Source organism: Hylaeus volcanicus, chromosome 5 (assembly GCF_026283585.1).
Source record: "Hylaeus volcanicus isolate JK05 chromosome 5, UHH_iyHylVolc1.0_haploid, whole genome shotgun sequence".
In the NCBI taxonomy this organism is placed as follows: Eukaryota; Metazoa; Arthropoda; class Insecta; order Hymenoptera; family Colletidae; genus Hylaeus; species Hylaeus volcanicus.
Window position 1 is genome coordinate 17,469,197 of NC_071980.1, and position 22,146 is coordinate 17,491,342.

Consider the following 22,146-nt stretch of genomic DNA (forward strand, 5'->3'; position numbering starts at 1 on the left):
TCGATGACTCTTCTCACAATGAACGCTACCTGAAACTGTAAGTTTTCTCTTTTCCCTCTAATTGTCTGTTACATTAACGGTTATTTTAGTAAGAGCAGTTACTCTACACCAGTGGTACGCAATCTTCTTCGTCTCTAAATAAACAAGGTAAGTAGCTGAACACGGTAATTAAAGTTTAATTAACATTAAGTGTGATTATAGAATGTAGTCAAGTACGCAAGAAAAAATTTTTGCTTCGCGTAGAAGTTTACATCGAAGGGGTGAAATCAACCCTTAAAATTTTAGTGGTATTTTAAGGGTAACCTTGTAAATACAAGATAGAGTAAAGCTGTAGATATATATATAATTTATTTTTACCATGTATAATAGCGTTTTATTTTTGTACTTCAATAATTCTTCATAATTACATTATGGAGGTCTAAATGAATGTGTTAGATGGCTTTGTCGACTGAAATTTAAGAGAATTAAATTCCCATCTACTATTAATGAAGTTTCTCTGCATATTCTATTATCTATTATTTATTATTATCTATTATTTGCTATATTACATATATACATTCGAACTTCCCTCATTTATGGGGCGCCGATTGGTATCGCCATCTCGCGGCCAATAGGACGAACTAAAATTTCGACCTTTGGTCAGCGCCTCTATCGGGAAAACGCCCAAGTTTGTCGCCGAATAGTTTCTTTTTTCATCGCTAGATGGCGCTTTTTGTAAATCTGCATACCGACATTAATTAAATTCACAATATCTCTTTTATTACAACTATTAATGAATTTGCAATCATACTACAAGCTTCCTTATATTGAGATCTATCTGAGGAAACGATTCTTTTTGTTATTATTTGCTGCAACAAACTTTTTTTAAAGAAACTGGTTTCAACTCATGATGGTAACTAGCTAGAACTATCTTTTTAGCAAACTTAAATGCTTCCCAGGCTTCTCTGTTGACAGTATAAGTTAGCTGCCAATTTGTAGTCTGTGTGCCAATGTTTATTTGTTTAAATTAATGCATATTTACATAGAAAAAACGAAAAATATAAAATGTCGGTAAGCAGATTTACAAAAAGGCGCCATCTAATGATTAAAAAAAGAACTATTCGGCGACAAACCTGGTCGTTTTCCCGATAGAGGCGCTGATCAAAGGTCGAAATTTTAGTTCGTCCTATTGACCGCGAGATGGCGATACCAGTTGGCGCCCCATAAATGAGGGAAGTTCGAATATGTATACCTATGCAATTGAAGAAAATTGATAAAATATGCAATATAACGGATAATAAATAATAGAATATTCAGAAACGTTTCGTTAATAATAGACGAAGACCTAATTTCATTCAGTTTCAGTCTACATAGTCCCCACGCATCTATTTAGAGGTACATAACAGGCAAATTCAGTTATGCAACATATCCACGCTCGAAAATGGAAGCTTGTTTAGATTATTATGCCACGGCATAGCTACAGGTTTGCAAATGAAAGTTAAAACTGTCTCGCAATTAAAAGTGTCCTGTTGTTATAGTGATTGTGTCAGAATTACGGTCACAAGTCCGTGATCAAAATACAAATGATTGTATTGTACATGCTATTTAGGTGATTCTTTATGAATAGATATCTCGGTTAGTATCAATTATATTGAAAATGTTCATACAATATAAAAGTTCCTGAATTTCATTTTCAACAATTTTTATTATATCCATTGTTGCTGTACGAGCAATGGTGAGCGAGATTTTGTTCAGCTTATGGTCGGTGTTCTGATTTTGTGAAATTTCTGGAGATCACATTTGAAACATTTTAAATGAGGCAATTATACTAATTAATAGATATTCTATTTAGGCTTACTTGCAAGGTTATTTGGAGGTTAAGATTGATGTAGGATACTAGGATCTTGAAAGTACAATGCTATGACCTACAAAGATAGTTGCTTGTTTTCTCTAATCACACCATTTTTTACAAAGTGTGCATATATGTATACAGAGATTTTTCTTACGATTTCTATACATAGAATTTTCTCAAATATCTTATATAAATATATAAATTCTTCTTCTTTCTTTCATTTGAATGGAGAACTTCAAGGAAACATGCACTTTTAACAAATATTTGTTCACTGATATTCAAGTGTAAAGGGTTAACGATACCAATAAAAACGGTTATATAAATGTTTTTTCTGAAGTTCTCATCCAAAGTTCCATCCACATCGACCTCAGATAGTTGACGGCGTCCAACAACAAGTGAGAAAAACGAGAAATGCTCTGAATAGGAAACAGATGCTGCGCGACAGGATCCTCTGGACTCCGATTCGCAAGGACCTCGAATCTATTGCGTTCACCTACGTCTCCCCTCCCCGTCGTGCTTTTTGCACTACACCTCCTACCATCGTTTCGCCATTTCCCTCTCTCCGGCGAGCCAATGCACGATGCAGGGGAGAAAGACACGCCGCCTTCCGACCGGCACGTAGTTGCTCGAAAACCTCTCTTACCTTCGCCGTGCGCTCGCTTGTATCCGTTCACGAGCTTCCAAATCGGTTCGGTTGTCGCGTCAATTCTCTCCGAGGGCGGGAGCCGTGCACTTCCGCCATTTTGGTACCCAGGACGCTTCCGGTGCCGCGCGTCTACTCGACTCGAACCGCGGATCGATCCAAGTGCTCGGAGTATGCTCGAAAAGGCGCCATCCTGCGCGCAAGCGCTCACCGATCCGAGCTTTACACGTGCTGGGATGTTTTCATGATCCACGAGGACCCTCCTAGACGCTACCAGCGTCAACACGAATTTTTTTTTACCTTCGGGGATCGGATGAGAGACGGCGGAAACCTGGCATAATTTAGGATCAAGCACCGAGTGGATTGATAAGTGGTAGAACTGTCACTGATAAGTCAGGATTGAGAAGGACGATTTTGTAGGCTTGGAGAGTGTACTGGTTTTGAACAAGGTTTGACAGAGTTGATTTTTTAAATATTGTTAGTTGGGAAGAGGTTCTTTGGGGTTCTAGAGATTCGAGAAAGGGTGGTAAAGATTTTTAAGTAGGAGTTGAGGTTTCATGGAGAATAAGAGATTGGGTGTTGGAGAAAGTTTATGATTTGTAGGTTTAGTGAAGTTTTAGAGGTCATTTTTCCAGAGGCCAGATTTTTTTAATATTGATAGGCGGGAAGAGGTTCTTTGGGGTTCTAGAGATTCGATTAAGGGTGGTAAAGATTTTTAGGTAGGGGTTGAGGTTTAATGGTGATAAGAGATTGGGTGTTGGAAGTTTGTGGTTTGTAGGTTTAGTGAAGTTTTAGAGGTCATTTTTTCAGAGGTCAGATTTTTTTAATATTAATAGTTGGGAAGAGGTTCTTTGGGGTTCTAGAGATTCGAGGAAGGGTGGTAAAGATCTTTAGGTGGAGGTTGATGGGGATAGGAGATTGGGGGTTGGAGGAAGGTTATGGTTTGTACATTTAGTAATGTTTTCGAAGGAGTCGTATGTAATTCTACCGAGTATAGGTGCATTTATCTTGATTCCCAACGAGGCCAATTTGGTCCCAGTCAAATTCGACTTCATCGATGCCCAACAAGCACCAGTCTTCAACCTCAATCTAGAATCCCTCTACCAAACCATAAAACCACCGAACCACTGAAATCAGGGACTAAGTATAGTAAAAGAAACAGGTCGATAGCCACTCATCTTAAGTTCCAGCGCCCCTAATCCAACGTTTCAAAGTCTTCAAGCATTCCACTGTGTCAGTCCACTCAGTCAGTTTCCTGGAGAGACATTTCACTCGCAGTTCCAGTGCCAGATTCCAAGTTAGGCTACTATAGGAGCACAATACTGCAGAATAACCTGACAACCAACCATAGTCCCATTCAACTCTATTAAAATAAAAGATTGGAATCAAGAAGGCCTCAACAGCCAATTAGACCCACGGAGACTCCGGTCTTCCGCTCTCCCGAAGATCTCAGCCCGCAGTTCCAGCGACGGATTCCAAGTTGGAAATCGAGAAGTCGAATGACCAAGTTTGGCCGCCGCAGTCCGTTTCTAGGCGAGCACGCTCAAAAGTGTAATTCAACCTGCTATTGACTAATCACGTTCCGCGGCTGGAACGTCACCGCAGAGATCTTATCTCAGGTGTTCCGTGCCCTCTCCCCCTCGTTCGCGAATAAATTGCTGGGGTGATCGAACGAATGCGTATAATATCTGCGCGCGGAATCTGTTCGACGTTCTCGACAAATTGCCAGCTTTCGACGGATGTCCTAGCTCCAGGTTGAGAGTCGTTGAAAGGATCAACAGGTTCGTCCAGATAGAGCTTCGCTGATATCCACGTCGGAGTTATCTTGACAAGAACTCGAACCTGCGATCTTCGAGAGTTCGATCGAGGGTTCTGATCGAAAGGGAAACGTGGACTTGGGAATAGATGGGAAATAGATCTATGCTAGTTGGATTTGTGCTAGTTGAGAATTGGAAGTCACAGTTTCGTGGAATGCTGGAAATTATTGTAGCGCTGTGCGTTGGATTTGTAGAAATGCTTGAACTGCTAAGTGAGTGATTTTTGGTTTTTGGGGTTGGTAAAGAGTCAGGAAGAGTGCTAAGAATTTTTTATTGATTAGATTCATATGGAGAACTGCGTAACGGTTTCTATGAAGTGAAAATAGAGGTGATCGAGATAAGAGCAAAATATTAGTAGGTTAAAAAGTATAGTATCGCGAACGTTATTCTAAGAAGTTATTGCCCGAATCGCCGAGATTAGTATATCGAGGGTAAAACAAGCGCTGATAATAAATTGTACGGTGTATTGATGTTTCTGCAGATAGCGAGTAATTTATCACCGACTGCTTAAAGTAAACATTCATATCGAAGTAGAGGAAGCTGAAGTTGTAGATCTGGATCAGATGATAATCCTATCGTTTGAAAAGTTCAAACATTTATTCCTGAAAATCGAACCAGAAGAAACTGATTTGCACAAATATTTTAAGATGGTGATTTAGATTAAGAGTAGTTGCAGTTGACTTGATTAGAAAAATCTCTAAGGATTTGAAATCTTTCTGAGATAAATCATTGCAGTGGAAGATTGCAACTGCTCCAGTTTAATCAATGCCAGGATATGTCAATCTATCTTCTGAAGTAAAGTGAAAGGAAGGCAAACTGTGACCTGAAAATTCTCGGAATCGAAATATTTCTAAAACACCAATCTCTGCCTCCAAAATTCAGTGCTACAGATTACTACAGAATCTTCGTCTCCAAAGTAAGGACCAACAAAACCTCCACTTTGGATTGTTTACGCTACCAAATTCGAGACAAACCGCGCCTCCAAGCTTCAGTGTTCCACACCTCTACAGAATCTCCATCTCCAGAGTAAGGACCAATAAAACTTCCACTTTGGGTTTCTCAAGCTACCATTTCGGAGACAAACCGTGCCTCCAAACCTCGACCATCATAGCCTCCATAACTCCAACCGACTGATTTCCAGCGACTATCGTCGTTTCCCTCCGAAAGAAAGGGTTCCACGTGGTTGGAGGTCATCCGCAAAGAATCGCAGGCAATTGGCTCGGGCGTCCAGCCGCATGAGAACTTTTGTCGATTGTCTTCCCGAAGATCTGCCGGTCCCGTGATTCATCGAGGCCGCCGGTTGAGCGGGTCAGGGACGCCTGTTCCTTGGCTTCAGGTCGGTGCACGTTCAACCTGGATTTCTGCACGATTTAACGCGCCGGGCTTCAAGTAGGAGCGAGCGTGCAGACGGGCTGGCATTATCTGCGCAACGTGACGATAAAGTAGCGGCTCGTACACGATAAGGAACTGGCTCTGACCGATTAATCGAGCGATTTCGAGTTCGTTAGTGCGATCACGGGAACTGGACCTACGGGAAGTGCGAGCGCTCAATTCCGTTGATCGGGTTTCGGATTCGGTTGAAAAGTGAGAATACCGTGTTTCCTTTCGCGCTTGTTGTGTGTGTAAGAGACCGTGTTTGTGCGTGTGAGTGTGCTGGAGTGAAGTGGCCGTTGAAGTGCTAAGGGGATAGAAACGATACGAGGAAGAATAGAAGGTTACTGACCGAGGGAACCGTGGAGAACCAGAGTGGTGAGTACTTGGGCGATTTTTAGGTGCTGGGCAGAGAGTTCCTCGCGGTCGTTGGTCGGGACTTGGGATGAATGTATTGTTTGTTGGGGTCTGGGGTTTGTTAACGAGTGGGCTGAGAATCTTGGGGAAGATTCCGTTTTCCTTTACTTAGAAGTAATAATTGGGGTAGGATGTTATTCTTTATGTTATTCTTTTACTTTAGGTCGTTCGTGTTTTGTTTGTCTGTAGTGTCATTGTATTTTCTAATTTTTGTTCAGAGTGTATATAATGGTGTATACAGTTGGTGAATTGATTTGTAATCAATTCATAAAATCTCTTTATACACTACACATCGAATGATGCACGTTATATGAATATATTCATCCCGAAGACGACTTGTTAAAACATTTAAATAGTCGTCACTTACTTAGACGAGTTTATCAAAATATCAAAATATCATCATTTGAACGTATCATTAGCTCGTGATACATTTGAATCTCGTGTAATAATTTTCGCCCAAAAGAAAATCTTCATCATCCCTCCTAAGTGACACCCTCAGGGGCTGTAGCTATTCGTTTGGAGCATTCGATTGTAGCTACAGTACGGGCTTAGCAATCCCGAGGTACCCGAGCTATAAGAGCCATTCCTAATGCCAGAGAATGACGAAGAGATATAATCAAACACAAATGCTAAGTAATGTAAAGCAAGAGTTAAATGACCGTAAAGAATGAACAATTGTAAGACTAGTACATTAGGTATTATAGTCAAGTTATACGACTGGGCACCCTTATAAACAAAATTGACTCGTTCACCAATTCACTCACTTACGTCTAAGGAACCCGGAACCCCGCCTAAGGGAGTTCAATCGGGAGGTCAATCGAACGATCGGGAGAAAAGGAAGAGGCGCAGCAGTGGAAAGCTCGGCATTATCTGCATCCGTGAGAATAAGAAACGGGTTGTCGTTGATTGACTGCGCGAGCGTGCTGAGCCGCTTCGTTAGAACATTAACTCGGCAATTAAGCGGGCACCGGTAGAGTATCCCTGCGCGCACGCTCGCGCTCTTCTATTTTCGAGATTCGATCGCGTCTCGATTAACAGAGGCTCTGCCTTGGCGCGAACCACTCGTTCCTCCTTGATTTTTTTCTGTGAAAGTAACTCTGATTGGAGGGATCGTTATCCGGATCGTCCCGAGTCGGAAGAACGCACGGATAAGCGAAGGGAGGATCGTGACGTTAATCGATGAACTTTGGGAGCAGCTCGACAACGGTGATTTGAAACTGGAGAGGAATTAAACGCAATCGATATTTTAGCGTGGTTAGTCAAAGGCGGCTGGATTAGCTTTCTGGAGCTTGGGATTCGATGTGTGCTTCACTGTTGACAGGATCACGAGGGAAGGGTCAAGGGTGATTAATGGGAGTGTGAGGGAGGTTATCTTGAGGAGGAGAGTGGAGGATTAGAGGGGTTTGATATGGAGATGAATTGTTTAGAGCTGGTATGGTGAGAGGGAAGAGGAAAGGGTTAGAAATGTTGGTAGATATTATAGAAAGACGGCATTTAGAGCAACTCGAGGAACAGTAGAGGGCGAACAGTAGAGACTTAGAAATGTTTGATACATTATAGAAATACATCATTCACAGCAATTCTAACAAGAGTAAAATTCCTCAAATATTTTACAAATACATATACCATTTAAACAAATTCTAATGACGAGCAGTAGATGATTAAAAATGTTCAATACACGAAGACAATTTTTTAGACGAATTCTCATGAGGATCGACAGTAAAAGGTTATGTACATTCAACAAAAATAAACATCGTAAAGAATTCTTCTGGGAGTGAATATTAAAGGGTCAGAAATATTCGTAAAAGAAATATACCCTCTAGAACAGTCCCAATGAAAATGAACCTTCACCAAAGATATTTACATGAAAATAAACATCGAGGAGCATCGAAAACGATTTGCAAACCTTCTGAACGCCGACACGAGCAAAGCGTCTGAGAAATCGCATCCTGTGGACGAGTAGCCACGAAAGCAATGATGGATCTTTCTCGATTCGATTGCCACTTGGAGTCTGCGTCGATCAAGGAGTACACGCGCGGTTTTTGTGGCGACCCCCGATGCCACGGGATCGATGGCTCTCAGGATAACGACAGGTGACGGATCAGACTCGTCGAGCCAACGCTGCCATCGACGAATCCAACAGGAGCGAGATAAAGATTTCTGACTCGAGTGGCAAGCTAACGACAGCCACTCGTTCCTTCTAGCAACGCTTTACGCAGCGGAGGATAACTGATGGATCGTTGTTGGTTGTTGATTACTCGGCTGGGGTTTATTAACTTCTTCCCGCAACTTCGTTAGAACGGTATCCGCGTAATTAAGTCTTCTTTGGACGTCAGAAAACGCTTCGTGGCCTCGTGTGTGTGTGTGTGTTTCTTTCCCTACAATTTTTGTATAGACTGGCGATTCTAGGATCTTTGGACTAGGTGTTTTGGGATTATTATGTTTTAATTATTGGGGTGCTTAATTGTTGAGTGGAGTGTCTGAGTGTTTTATTGCGAGCCAGTTATAATTGTGATCATTTAATGAGTCACTCAACGAGACTGCAACGTGAATAAATGAATTTTAAATAAATAAGTACATACAGTATTTGTACCCTCTAAAGCTACTTAAGAAATTAGTATAAATTAAATGATAGATTTGATGTTTTCAAATTAATTCTTCATTACAAAATTGATTTGGAAACGTCATTTAATTTAGATTGAATTTAGAAACATGAAATCTATCGTTTAATTTAGATACTTCATAGAGTGTGATATACGTGACCGACCATAAATTAAAAAATGTACATAGAATGGTAACACGGAATACATAGTACCAGAACGGAGCATTTAATATTTCAAGCACGATTCTAGTCGAGGTGAACGAAATCGAACGCGTTCGAGTCCCATTCGCCACTTTCCACGAAGATAACTCATAAGCGCGCGGAAGAAAGTCCGGGGCCATTATGATTTCGCCAGGGATTATTATGAAACTCGTCAAATCATCGTCGCTAGGAGAAGAAAACGTTGGCGTTTCAGCCACGGTCATAAAACGCTGACTTTCGCGGGCATTTGCCGCAGCTGGCTGCAACACGGAACCGTTTTGACTTTTGTTCTGCGCTTAGGCGAATCGAACGGAGAGATTTCTTACTCGCGTCCGATCAAGGCAATCTGTCAGCTTCTTAGTCACACTACTTTTCTTTTTCTTTGCCCCTAAAAAAATTGAGGATTTGCGGTCTGATTGCTTGGACTTTAGTTTCATTTGAAATGGGGATTAATTAATTCAATCCCCATTTAGTTTTTGATTTAGATTTGTAGACAAATAAAACAAAAAGAAATAATTAATACATATTATAAGTGAATGGTTTTGAATTCCTCTGTTTTCTATTTTACTTTTAATATTGAGAATTTTCTTAAAAAAGAACCTTCAAAGAAAATATAAAAATATCAATTATGAAAAGAACGTAGCTTCAAAATACCTATTTGTTATGAGTACTAATTAATTCACGAACGCAAAAACAAATTCCGAAACAATTTTCCTATGATTCTCGAGAAATAAAATAAAATGCATGGGCTGGGTTAGGAATTCAAACGATTCATCGATGTTGTCGTCCCGTCGCAGTGAAATGCGTTTACAAAAGGCCCGTCGATCCGCGTTGTGTCACGCTACTTTCCATCGGGTCTTATATGTGCAGAAATTTCAAGTGCGCCACTTCGACCGCTGCGATTCCGTTTAAAACGTTTCGCAAGACGCCTCGCGTCTGGTCCGATTTGGAAAACGATTGATCAATATCGGCGTCTGCTGTTACAGAAATAGAGAATCGGCGGTGGACCACGCGTTCCTTCTCCTTGCGTAATGTTCTCCATCGGAAAGCTGCCCGACATCTTTTCTCTATATCCGTTCGTAATGGTTTTACCGCAAACGTGTATTTCATTCTTATTTTCAGTGTTAACTTGTTGAGTGTTACTTCGAGAACGTTATAGTATTTTGATTACTTATTCAAGTACTACTTTCAATATTTGACATATAAAGCAATAGTTTTGATAGGTTATAGCGAATTGGCAATGTTAAATACTATTCTATGTTTCCATTTATAAAATATGAAATATATAACATTCTCTTTTAAATACATATAAAATATTAATTTCAGTTATAAATTTTACCAAACATTTTATATATGATATAGTAGGTATTATTTGCATTATTATATCTTGAAAAGGACCATACATTTTAGATAAAAGCGAGGAAAAATTAAGTCACACCAAAAATGACGAAATTACGTTATATTATAATAGTTACTTTCTATACCGAAGTCTTGAAAAATAAAGTTTCAAACCGGACTGCAAATACATTATATATACTTACATACAGAGAGTTTTAAAAAGTTCAACAAATGTTCTTTGCACCAACCTTCTCTTAAATTTACACCTAAAGAGGTTAACAACCATCGGAGTAAACATAGAGCAAGTGTTACGAGCCAGGAACGTATGGTGAACCGCACCGAAGAAACCGGAAGCGCCGCGTCGAATTCCGAGGGTACATCGGACGCATTTGCATCCTCCACTTAAACGCGAGCGATCCCCAGGGAATTCAGCACCGTTAGAAACCGTGCGAACCGACGATAAAAGCGTTCTTGGTTCCGAGAGAACCTGTGACGCGAGTAAATCAAGCCAGCCGTTCCTGCCAGGAACCTCGGGTCTTTCTTCCTTTGGGATGGCGTTCCAGGTTCTTCTTCTCTTGTCAGACGCGTGGGCGTTCGTTGAGTTTATGTGTTCTTTAACGATGGGATCCAGTTTAATGTGTGACGATAAATCTCGATACAGGCGACGCTTGTCCTTTTGCGATAATCAGCTGATGTACGTACAAACAGAAATGTTCGTCCAGTTAAAAATGTTTAGTATACTTCTTACGCGTTATACAGGATACTGTAATTTATTGAGAAATTCTTTATTTGGATAATATTCTCCATTTACAATAATTTTACAATTTCTAAGTCTCAATATTTGCTTGTGTTCTGTCAATGTACAATATTCGATTTTCCTGAGCATTTGCATTCATTCATTTCCAATCATAGAATTAATTTTGTTCTAACATTAGCGTGCTAGTGTTTAAATGTGCAAGCAAAATATTTATTTCCTACGGGCACATTTTTCCCTATGATTCACTGGGTTATCTCTTCCTGCCATCGTCATTGAAATCTTTAATTGTAATTGCAATTGTAATTGTAATGCGTGACACAACTACCGATTCGTTGATATACTAGTAGTTTCGCTTCCAGCTTGGTCGATCGCATTTAAGTCTGAGAAATCGAAGAAATTCTCTGTTTTTCTTTAGCACCTATTCAACTCTAGCGTATGAATAATGTATGCTATCTCATAAATGCATGAGGAAACGTTGTAAATGTACGCGGGTTACTATTATTCCGTGTACGTGCGAGGTGATAATAATACACTCGATTGTAATGCATACATGTGCGCGATACGCATCGCTGGTTTACCGTGCTTAGTTTAAACAAGAGTTAACTGACGGCCACAACTGTTACTTTAAACGACGATGAAGATTATTATTAACGTGTCATATATTAATCTCATCGTAAATAGGTTAGATTAATTAAACTTGATACGGGTTCGTCTTGACGTACAGCTCTGTTTATTTTATAAAATTATACCAAGTGTGTATCGATTTTTAAATTGTTAACTGGATGGGCCGGTAACGTTTTATTGAAAAGCATTCAATTCTATTTGCGTTAAAATTAAATTCACCATAGATTCCACGTGATATAGTTTTGCATATTAACTTATAGTTACGTGGAAATTAGAATTTAAATTTATAGTAACATAATCAATACGAAACTCTTCTGACGAGTTCACGATCTACCTGTAGTCGGTAAAGCTCTGTGGTTATCGTTGGTCGATTGAAAGCTCCGGAAGCTTGAGTCTTTAAGCTTGAATATATTTTTGAAAATCAATATGTTTAGGCCAATTTTCGCGAATTAATTTATATATTAATCTATGGCTATATAGCTGCAGCAAGGATTTATTAATTATTACGTTTTTTGGAGACTCTTTTCATAACAACTTTCACATATAGGAATTTCTTCTAACAGTGCTAAATATCTGCCATAAATATTTCCTAGATATATTAAAAATACATACTCTTATCCATTTTCATGGACAAGAAAAATCCACCCTCACCAAGTAACTAGGAAATTTTTATACCATGTTAGTATCATTTATTTTTGTCCTATAAGTCAACATATTACCACGAAAATTGCCACAAGTATTCCTCAAAGCCTACACTCTCAACATATTCGCGAAACATTAATATTATATATTTAATATCATCAGGAAAAATTCTGAAATACCAGTTTTTCTTTCCCTTTGGAAGCCAACAGAATTATAAAAAGAAAAATCTAACCGATTCTCTCGAGCCCTGATTTCTCCACTAGGCCGCGATCCCAGCGACTCATCGATTCCCAGAGTCGCGTAATTCCTCGCGAAGGCACGTGTTCGTTTTCCCGCGCGCGCCACGGGGAAAAACGATTAGCGCTCTCTCGAGCTGTACACAATTTTCCCTGGAGTGCGGCATTTTGCGATAAGCTTGTGTATCGCGGATGTCCGTCGACGATCTATCATCGGCATTCTTATTTCTCCTCTTTATCGTTCCACCAACCGCCTGTCTTTCGCTCCTATTACGGATATATCAGTATTGATTATTATGCCAGCGGTGTACTGCGAGCGACGTGTTACTATCGATCGGTGATACAGGTGTGGGTGGAACGCGAACGTTCCAGTTTTCCCGACCCGTATCGTCCGTTTCTTTTCCTCGAGCTCGCGGAAACGTCTTGCCAATTCCTGCGGTGGCTCTCGACACCTGTTTCGAAGGGTACGTGCCAAATTCTCCCTGGAATTCTCCTGGTTCGGTCCATTTACACGAAGATATTCATATGTAAAATTAAAGGTAGTGGGGAAGCTAGTAATACAAAATTGGAAGTAAACTGGCTCGATTACAGGGTTGGAGATCGTAACTTAGGGAGGGGTTAGTTTCAAATTCTGTAGATCATAACAAGTATTGGAAGAAACTAAAATATTCTTTCAGTGGATGATTAAAAAATTTGTTAGTAGTGAAATCAAGACTTTGAAAAAATTAAGAAACCGCACTTAGAAATTTGACCTAACATCAATTTCTTTTTAAAATCATTAAAGTATACCCATCGTCTTTCGATTTAAATACAGAAGACTTAGAAAAGACCAAAAGTTGATGAACAATTCATAGGCCATTATTTCTTAATATCTTTAGCATCACATTTCTCTTCCTCGTGGAAAACTCCATAATGAAGACCTAGACAATTTACCCTAAAAATCAGAACCTTATTAGTTCCAAACTCAGTTTCCACTACGTAGCCAACAAGAACCCTAAAACTACCCCTAGAAACCATCTCCACCATCAACTCGACAATGATGATAAAGATCTACACAATTTACCCTAAAAATCAAAACCTTATCAGGTCCAAACTCAGTGTTCACTACATAGCCAACAAGAACTCTAAAACTACCCTTAGAAACAATCTTTACCATGAACTCCACCATCTCTATTATCAACTTCTCTTCAAAACCATCAATCGCCATCAATCAACCCCCAATCGTCTCCATACCTTTCCACCATATTGTCATTTCCTATCTGCGTCCACCGACCACCCCTCTTCCAAGAGTACTCTTCGAGTGGGCACCATTGAAGGGTTCGGGTTAGCGATTGCAAACAATTTCGCAACACCGGGGTGCGCGACAAATTATCACGGGCGTTTGTACGGGGGCAGGAAAAACGAGGAAGTTGGTCTCAGGAGGGAAGGGTCGGTGGAAAGCGGTGTGTCGCGTACGAGGGATCGCGGATGCCCGTGGGGCTGGTTGGAGGGGGTGGTCGACACGAAAAAAGGGGCGCAGTCGCGGCAAGCAGGCCACCCCCGCGGGCACGTTCGCTCGCTTAGGCGCTTCGTCAGTCCCGGTCAGTCGTCTGCGGCCGAAAGTCGTGTGCAGCAGGGTGGCGAGGGACGAAAGGGAAAACTGAGTGACATACCACGACGAAGAAACAGCCAGGAAAAGAACGTCTGGGGTAAGGCAACGGGTCGTTGCCGACGACTTCGTTAGGTAAACGATTTAACGAAAAGCAGGGATGATAAAGGGCGACTTGAGACACGTGAGGATCATAGGGGATGAGAAATTGACAATTATTTAGGGACAAAAAAAAATTTAGACAGGGAGAGGGTTGGTAGGTAGAAAAAGTTGAATTCAGTAAAATATTAGATTCGCGACATGTAAGGATCGTTGGAGTGAGAAATGGAAAATTATTTGGGAACATGAAGACATTTAGGCAGGGAAAGGGTTGGTAGGTAGGAAAAGTTGAGTTCAGTAGAGTATTAGATTCGAGACACGTGAAAATCATATGGGTAGAAAATTATTTATAAATGAAAAGAAATTTAATCGAAGAGGGTTGATAGATTCAAGAAGTTGAAATCTGTAGAGTATTAGACTCCGTTAGGTAAACGATTTGATAAATAGTGGGGATGACATAAGGGTGACTCGAGGCACGTGAGGATCATAGGGGGTGAGAAATGAAAAATTATTTAGGAACAAGAAGAAATTTAGTCACAGAGAGAGTAGATCTTAGAAGGTGGAATATATGGAATATTAAGCACAGTGGGGTATCGTGGAGGGTAATCTTCTAATTGTTAGCGAATAATAGAATAATGTTCAAGACACGGGTGAAGGAGTCATGATGAAGGGCCAACGGGAGGTGAAATAGGGAACAAGGGTTTACGATTGAAATAACCGAGGGAAGGATACAAACAGGCTAAAGTGTCGTGAAGTTGATTTAGTACGGAAGGGTAGCAAGGGAGAAAATGAGTTCGAAAAATACTGACCATCGGAAGTAGGTTAGATATAGAAAGGACAGTCGAGTTGAAGTCGATTAGCACAGTTGGCGAATGAATAATAAAATGATAAGAAAGGTACCACGGACATGTGCGAAATTAACAAAACAAAGGGATAGAAGGAAAAGGGGGATCGAGAATCTAGGACAGAAAAGTGATGGGGTAAGGTATCGGAAGGGTAAAGAGTCGCGATGGAAGTTGACTGTAGATCTGTAGAATAAAATTACGGGGAGGATACTATTTAAAGGGTAATGCGTTCGAAATAAAAAAATTATGGTAAGATTAGAAATAAAAGTAACGATGAATTGAGGAACTTTGAAGAAGTAAAGCTTAGAAACGTCAAGAAAAAGGGATTAAATTAGTATTTTGAATTTAAAGTAGGTTTCTTAAATGCATATTAGATCATTACTTACTGTTTGATCGCGCGGTAACAATTCCTGATGGATAATCTGTAATCCGTCTCAATAGACGACTCTGTTTGCTAAAACTCGAAACCAGATCGTAATATCGAAGTTCCGCCATAACTGACTCATTAATTTCAGCGGTTAACATGATAATGGAATGTCAAAATTCCGTGCAAATCCTTCGATTTCTCAGTCTAGACAGAAGTGTATGTATTCATCTTTTGCTAAAGATTGACTGTGCAGTCCGCGCGATATCTATCGTTAATATTTACATTATTCAAGTGGCGACGGATTATAAAACGAGTTCAGTTCAGTCTGCGAGATAAATTTACAACGTTTTCAATTTTATTAGGCTCCGTAGGATAGCGTAGAGGCTTATTTTCTAGCCCACATTTTTCCAAACTCAAGCAATATTGAGCAACACGTACACCCGACAACTGTGGTTAATTAAATTTGTATTATCTATAAAAATCATTATTAAAATTCAAAAACTCGACAAAATTCCTCCAAAACTACCATCGATATAATTAACCAAAAAGGAGCACCAAAGAATTAATGAAAAACCACCGCAAATATAATCACAGATTAATTAACCAACTCTGTTTTCAAACACGCCAACCATCAATCCCACACAATCTTACAATTCCTCGAGAACCATAATTAATTAATTTATCGCAACGAACAATTGGTTCTCCAATTTCATCCAGCAACAAAGAAATCGCGCTCGCATCACTTTTGGGATGACCAAATGAAAAGGAATCGTAGGTAGGAATAATGGAGCGGCTGAATCGAGGGGGGAAAAAAACACGGGCGAGAGAGACGAGCGAACGAGTGAACAAGGAGGAAAACACGCCAGGAGAGACTCGAGGTTTCGCCCATCAGTATCATGGTTTCCGTGGAACTGGACGGAACCGAACGGAACCGAACGGAACGCCGTTCACGGTGGAACGATACGAGGCGACCGGTACCGAAGTTTCACGATGGGGTTCGGCCGGTTTTTCGTGTTCAGTTCGTGCGTCGAGCTCGGCCCGTGCGCCGTTTCTCATTTCGTTTCTGTGTACCCCGCGCAGAAATGCCCGCGAACGTTCCCCCTTTTCGGGTATTTTTAAGTCGCGATCACCGCGGGACCGGAAGTACCAGGCACACGTGACACGAAGAATCGGAACCAGTAATCGGGCTACGACTGTGAGCCTCGACCCTTCTTTTTTCCCCGTTTCTTGGTGTACGTTCGGTTCTTCGTCGTGGGAACTTCTTTGTGAAAATGTAACGGTAGAGCGAAGTAAGGTACTTTCTTTTGTAGGAGGTGTATGTTGCTTCTTGTGGGAGGGCGTATTTTAATAGAATTTTTGGTCAATTTTTTTACATTTGGCTTGTGTTTTGTATTTAGTGTATATTTATTTTGTTTACCTCGTAAGTAGTCGAGGAAAAATAAATTTTCATTGGGTGAAAATAAAAGGAATATTTCATAGATCTTGTGTTGGAGTGGTTGAGATTTTTTTAACGAAATTATTGTTACTTAGAAATTTGTTGAAGGTTAGTAATTTATTTAGTACGCATTTCTTCATGGACAATATTTTTTTTTATTAAAATAATTCATAGAGTTTTGCGAGGGACTTTCCACTCCAATTTTTGCCTCTTCTTCTTTTGAACGACTACTTCCATTCGATAGATATTGATTTCTTCCTCGTTGGAGTTTCATTGTGAGGATAATAGAGGGAAGAGAAGTGTTCCTCTTTTGGAGAAGGTTTAACATAGTTTTTCGTAGGTGGTTATTCCAATACAATCTTCAGAATTAAAACAGTAATCATTATTATTATTCGATAGTGCATTTTGATATAGCATCTCAGGTATGTGCTGGTTAAGTCTACATTATTACGTGATTTTTAAATATAGAAATATAATTTTTTGAATTGATCGTTCGCAATGGAAATGTACGTGCAAAGTATGACGCAGGGAGAGTGATTAGGCTGGAACGCGTGGAATGCAGGCACGTGGTGCAAAGACGTGCGGAGATACTAGTTTCGAAGTTACACAACATTAAAACGATTCTTTTCTTACAAAATTTATTCGTAGAATTTTATTGTTAATTATAAACCAATTATGAGGGAGTGTTTCTTCTTGCGTTTGATTTTATATATAATTAACTTCATTCTTTATTAACAGATTTCAATCATGAGACTGTATGGTCCTCTTCAGGTATAATTAAACAGTGGAAACAATTATAAGGCGAAAATAGAGTAAAAACAAAGAACGTTAGAAAATTAAAAAATTGTAGAATGAAATTAATATTGAGTTCAAATTTAAGCCACTATGAAACATTCTGTTAATAAAGAATTATATTAATTAACCCAGGATTAAACTATTTTTATAATAAATAAAGAGTATTATTACATTAATTGGAGAGCAACACGTGCCAATTTTTTATATACTGTTTATCAGGTTCTAGAAACTTGCTTATCGTGCAATATTTTCCTCGAGCCGAACAAAAATTGTAGTAACGACGCTGGAACAAAAGAACTCGTCTTACCGGTCGGTGGCCGTCATCAGCTGACGCTATAAATTCCCCTCCGTCGCGGTCTGCTTTCAATGCCAGCTGAAACAATCCATTTTTTTCGCTCGTCCTTGCCTCATTGTATTTTCGCCGATCCGCGACGATAATTCCAGCAATGCTTATTCGGCGACGATATCGGGCAACGCGAACCGTTTCGTTTCGGTTTATCGTCCCTGGAATCGCGGCGAAACGAGTCGACCGAGAACCAGTCCCAGCAGTCGAACAAGGTAAAAAGGGCAGCTCGATAATTTCACTCTGAACGTCAGAGAAAGTAAAATGGGCGCTGAAAATATTTTAGTAGATAGAAAGAAAAATACCCTTGGGGATCCTAGTTTCCAAACTAATTTTATTAAATGGAGTATGATATCATATTTTTATTTTATTCCTTCTTCAAGTGGAACTTTTCATATCAATGTTTGGTAAATTGTACCAAAAATCACCTGAATATTGTTATTTTACTTTTGTACGAATATATAAATGAAAATATATTTTTTTTATATTATTAACGGCAACTAGTCCTGTTATACAGGCCTGTACACATTAAATGAATATATTTAATACAAATGGTAACATATTAGTAAAATTCACTGCAATGCTCATGAAATTATGGTAATCGAATAAATGAATATTTTTAGTTAAACTCCATCGTTGGAATAGCTGATTCAATATAGATGCACGTGTTCACGAGTTGATTCACTGTGGTATTATTCACAACTGCCATTCGAAGCTATGCGATATCGATCAATCGCGTGAAATCGTAGCGAAGTAGATTCATTGACTTTCAATTCGAGATCCTGTTCGATCCACGTAACCAAATCATGCGCCAACACGGTTAGGGCCAACGTGTATTCGCCAAATCGATTGTGAAATCTCAACCGCCTACACAAAAAGTGACCATCGAAAACCACCGTCTTCTGTTCTCGTTTTCGTACCTGTGAACTCGTTTCTACAAGTATCTATCGAAATTCCTCGAAGGGGGACGATCTAAATAAATTCACCTATCGCTCGAATGAATCTCAATAAATTTGTTTAGGTTCAATGTTACGAGTTTCTTGGTAGTTTAGTCAAAATGTCTAGGAATCAAGTTTGGAATCAAGTTTGGTAGGAACTGCCTATTATAAATTCTTCTTTTTTTCTGGGTAGCTCTGTTTTTTTTTATTATTTATTCATTAATCATTATGATTAAAAAGTTTAATCTTTCGAAGAACGCAAAACTTTATAATGTTGGTGGTCGACAACATTAGTGTACATTTGGTTGTTTCTAGATACTAATTAAAAAACTACAGTTTTGAAATAAATTTAATTAAATTATGCTTTATATTATATTTTTTATTTCAAAATATCACACAAATATTTTACTAAATTTCCTAAAATTGTTCCGTTTATTATAGAAGGCTTCGTAGAAGATTCACCACGATGATATTGATTTGGTTATCAAATATTTTAGTACATGGGTATAGGAAAGATTTTTGCTCGAGAAATATAGACTCAGCAGTCGAGTAATAATTCGCTGAGCCAACAGTCACGTGAGTCACGTGAACCACGTGCCTCGTGAATTGTGGAACAAGAGGAAAGAGAAAGGGAAATGTATCGCGCAAGTATCGACGTCGAAACGACAGAAAAGTGGAGGAAGCGGAGATCAAGGACACCGGAAGGTTCTGGCGGGTCTTGGCACTGGAAGAATTCACAGATGTGCAGTGTATAATCGTGGATCTTGCAATGCCATCACTTGCTGGATACCGATTCATCGTGGACACACCGAAGAAGAGCAATTGCGACGCGTTCGAAATTATTCCCTCGAGACTCAACGTAATACGTTACATCAATCATTTTAATTAAAGTAAATTAGAGTAAAAGAAAAGGTATTAGAAAAAATGTCTCAATTTTCTGCTGATTCTACAATTATGAAATAAAAGTTAAATCAATGTTTACAAGTCACTAGAAAATTCTTAACTGTGCAAAAATGCGCCATAAAAATTAATACTGAAATATTTGAATTGTACATCCTCTCTAACAAAATCTCAGCGTAAAATAAAATCGTATTTGCGATCAATGATTACCATAAATTTCCTTACCGACAGATTATTCTAAAAGGATATAATATTTCCTGTAATGGAAGCTCCACATACAAGCGCTATACTCTAAATGCAATAAGTCGAGTGGACGTTATAATTTCGTAAAAGAAGCAGCGTTACAACAGTGTATAGAATTACGTTTTAGAAACCCTAAGAGCCTCCGTAGCTTGTTAACCATGCAGTGATGGCAGGCAAACGAAAAATTTGAGGTAATCTAGTAAGAAGCCTCGCAAATTACTAACAAGACATCCTGGAAATCATCTCTTAACGAGCACCCTAAGGAACGTAGTAACTCCGTCGTATTGGCCTCTAATGATCTCCATGACTGCCTCGATCGCGAAACCAATGATCTTACGACACGAAAATACAGGTAGCCAAGGTGCTCCTTAACTGAATATCGAAGCAGATCATTGCCTAGGGACTCGTTCGAGCGTGTTCACTTTAATCGGGTGAAAGTAGATGCACCGGGGAAGATGCGCTCCTCTGATGCATCTACTTGCACCACGGAGCGTGTCGTTTCTGTTGTCGATCGAAGATTAACAACTCCCCTTTCGTACCGTTACTAAACGCTCTGATCCTTTCGAACGACGAATTGAATCGTACTTTCGAACTGAACGGAGTCGAGTATTTTCGCTGATGATAGGATAATCGATGATTCTATTCGATAGAAATGCAATATTCAAGGAAATGGAGTAGAATTGACGACGGCGTCAATTACGAAAATTGTAGGGAATTTATTTAAATAAATTTTAGTCTGAGGTGAACTGGAATTAGATTGAAGAGTAGTACGATAAAGTTGGAAGCAAAAACGTGTTGCACAAACGGTATTGTTTAAAAATCGGGATATCGTGAGTCAGTTTGATTATAGGTAGTCAGATAGGAGGTATTATATGTATGGATAAAATGATAAGGAATGCTTGCATTGAAATATCAACGAGATAAGAATAAAAGGTGTACGATCCTTTTATGGTATCATCGATCAATGGATCTCTTGGCAATCGTTGTTTACTTTTTCTAGATTAATTGTTGATACCGTCTCCACCATCACCGTAAACGAAATTCTGATATTAATAGTATATGCCATAAAATGTACAAATAATTATGGAATAAAAGACCATATTAATATAATAAAGAAAAGAAAATACGTACAGGAAATCAAGTAAATAGAAAAATAAAAATATACTGATAAAAATCATGTAACTTTTACTTTCCTTAATCCTATCCCTATCTTTCATTCACAGAAAATGATAGCATCTAATCCAGCTTTAATTATAACTATTAATCGTACCATAAATCCATCCGATATTGTCTATAGATTGATATGATTTAATCGTAAATACCAACTTGGAAAAAGAGATTTGAAATAAAAACAAAGATTGCGTTAGAGTATCCATAAATTAGCGATAATTATTGCTTGCTGAATTCGTAATCTTCTCTAATATAATCCTTTGACTCGACTAAAAAGTCTATAATGTATTCAAACTGAAATATCGACAAATAAAATGTACTATTCCCTCTTCCATATTTCGTTCGTAACAGTTCGAATGATTACGAAATAAACATAATAAATTTGTGCTTCTAAGTCTCTGCATCGGTGATTAGTAGTAGGAAGAGCAACTTTCTTATTTTCCACGTACAGAATGATATATTTCTAGAGTGGTCATTGAGGCAACATTAAAATGAAGAAACGACTCGTACACCTTGGAACGTGTTAACGTGGAATTTCATTATGCATAGGCGCCCACATTTTCACAGAGAGGCGCACCTGCCTCAGATAAGGAGCCCCTATCGTGGCAGGTTGCAAATGCGAGGGCTGGCCACTGAAATTAACGTATTTTTTACGCCTCTCGGCTTTGTTTCTCTGGATTAAATATCACGCGACACTGAGAAGTCCTGGAAGATTACAGAAGCGAGGGTTGTGAATGTATTGCTTCCTTCTCCATTTCTTATATTTTATTAAGGTAGACCCTTATAATGATTAATTCGAAACTTTGTAGAAATATTAAAAGACATTTTTAAAAATTACTTAACCTGAGTTGATCTAAGAAAAATGTCGCGATATTCCAAGACACAAGAGTGTACAACTTCTTTCACGCTCTAGATCCTGCGCTCGTAGCGTTGAATTTTGTTAT

At 39.1% G+C, this 22,146-nt stretch overlaps 1 protein-coding gene across 1 annotated transcript in view; it reads left to right on the forward strand.

Annotated features, from left to right (window-relative positions):
* Positions 1-5,709: 5,709 nt before the first annotated feature.
* The window catches only part of LOC128876966 (uncharacterized), a 70,801-nt gene continuing 54,364 nt past the window's right edge, over positions 5,710-22,146 (forward strand). The window contains exon 1 of the mRNA XM_054123833.1: positions 5,710-6,040. The gene's annotated coding sequence lies outside the window, so the exon portion shown is untranslated. The remainder of the gene's footprint in view (positions 6,041-22,146) is intronic.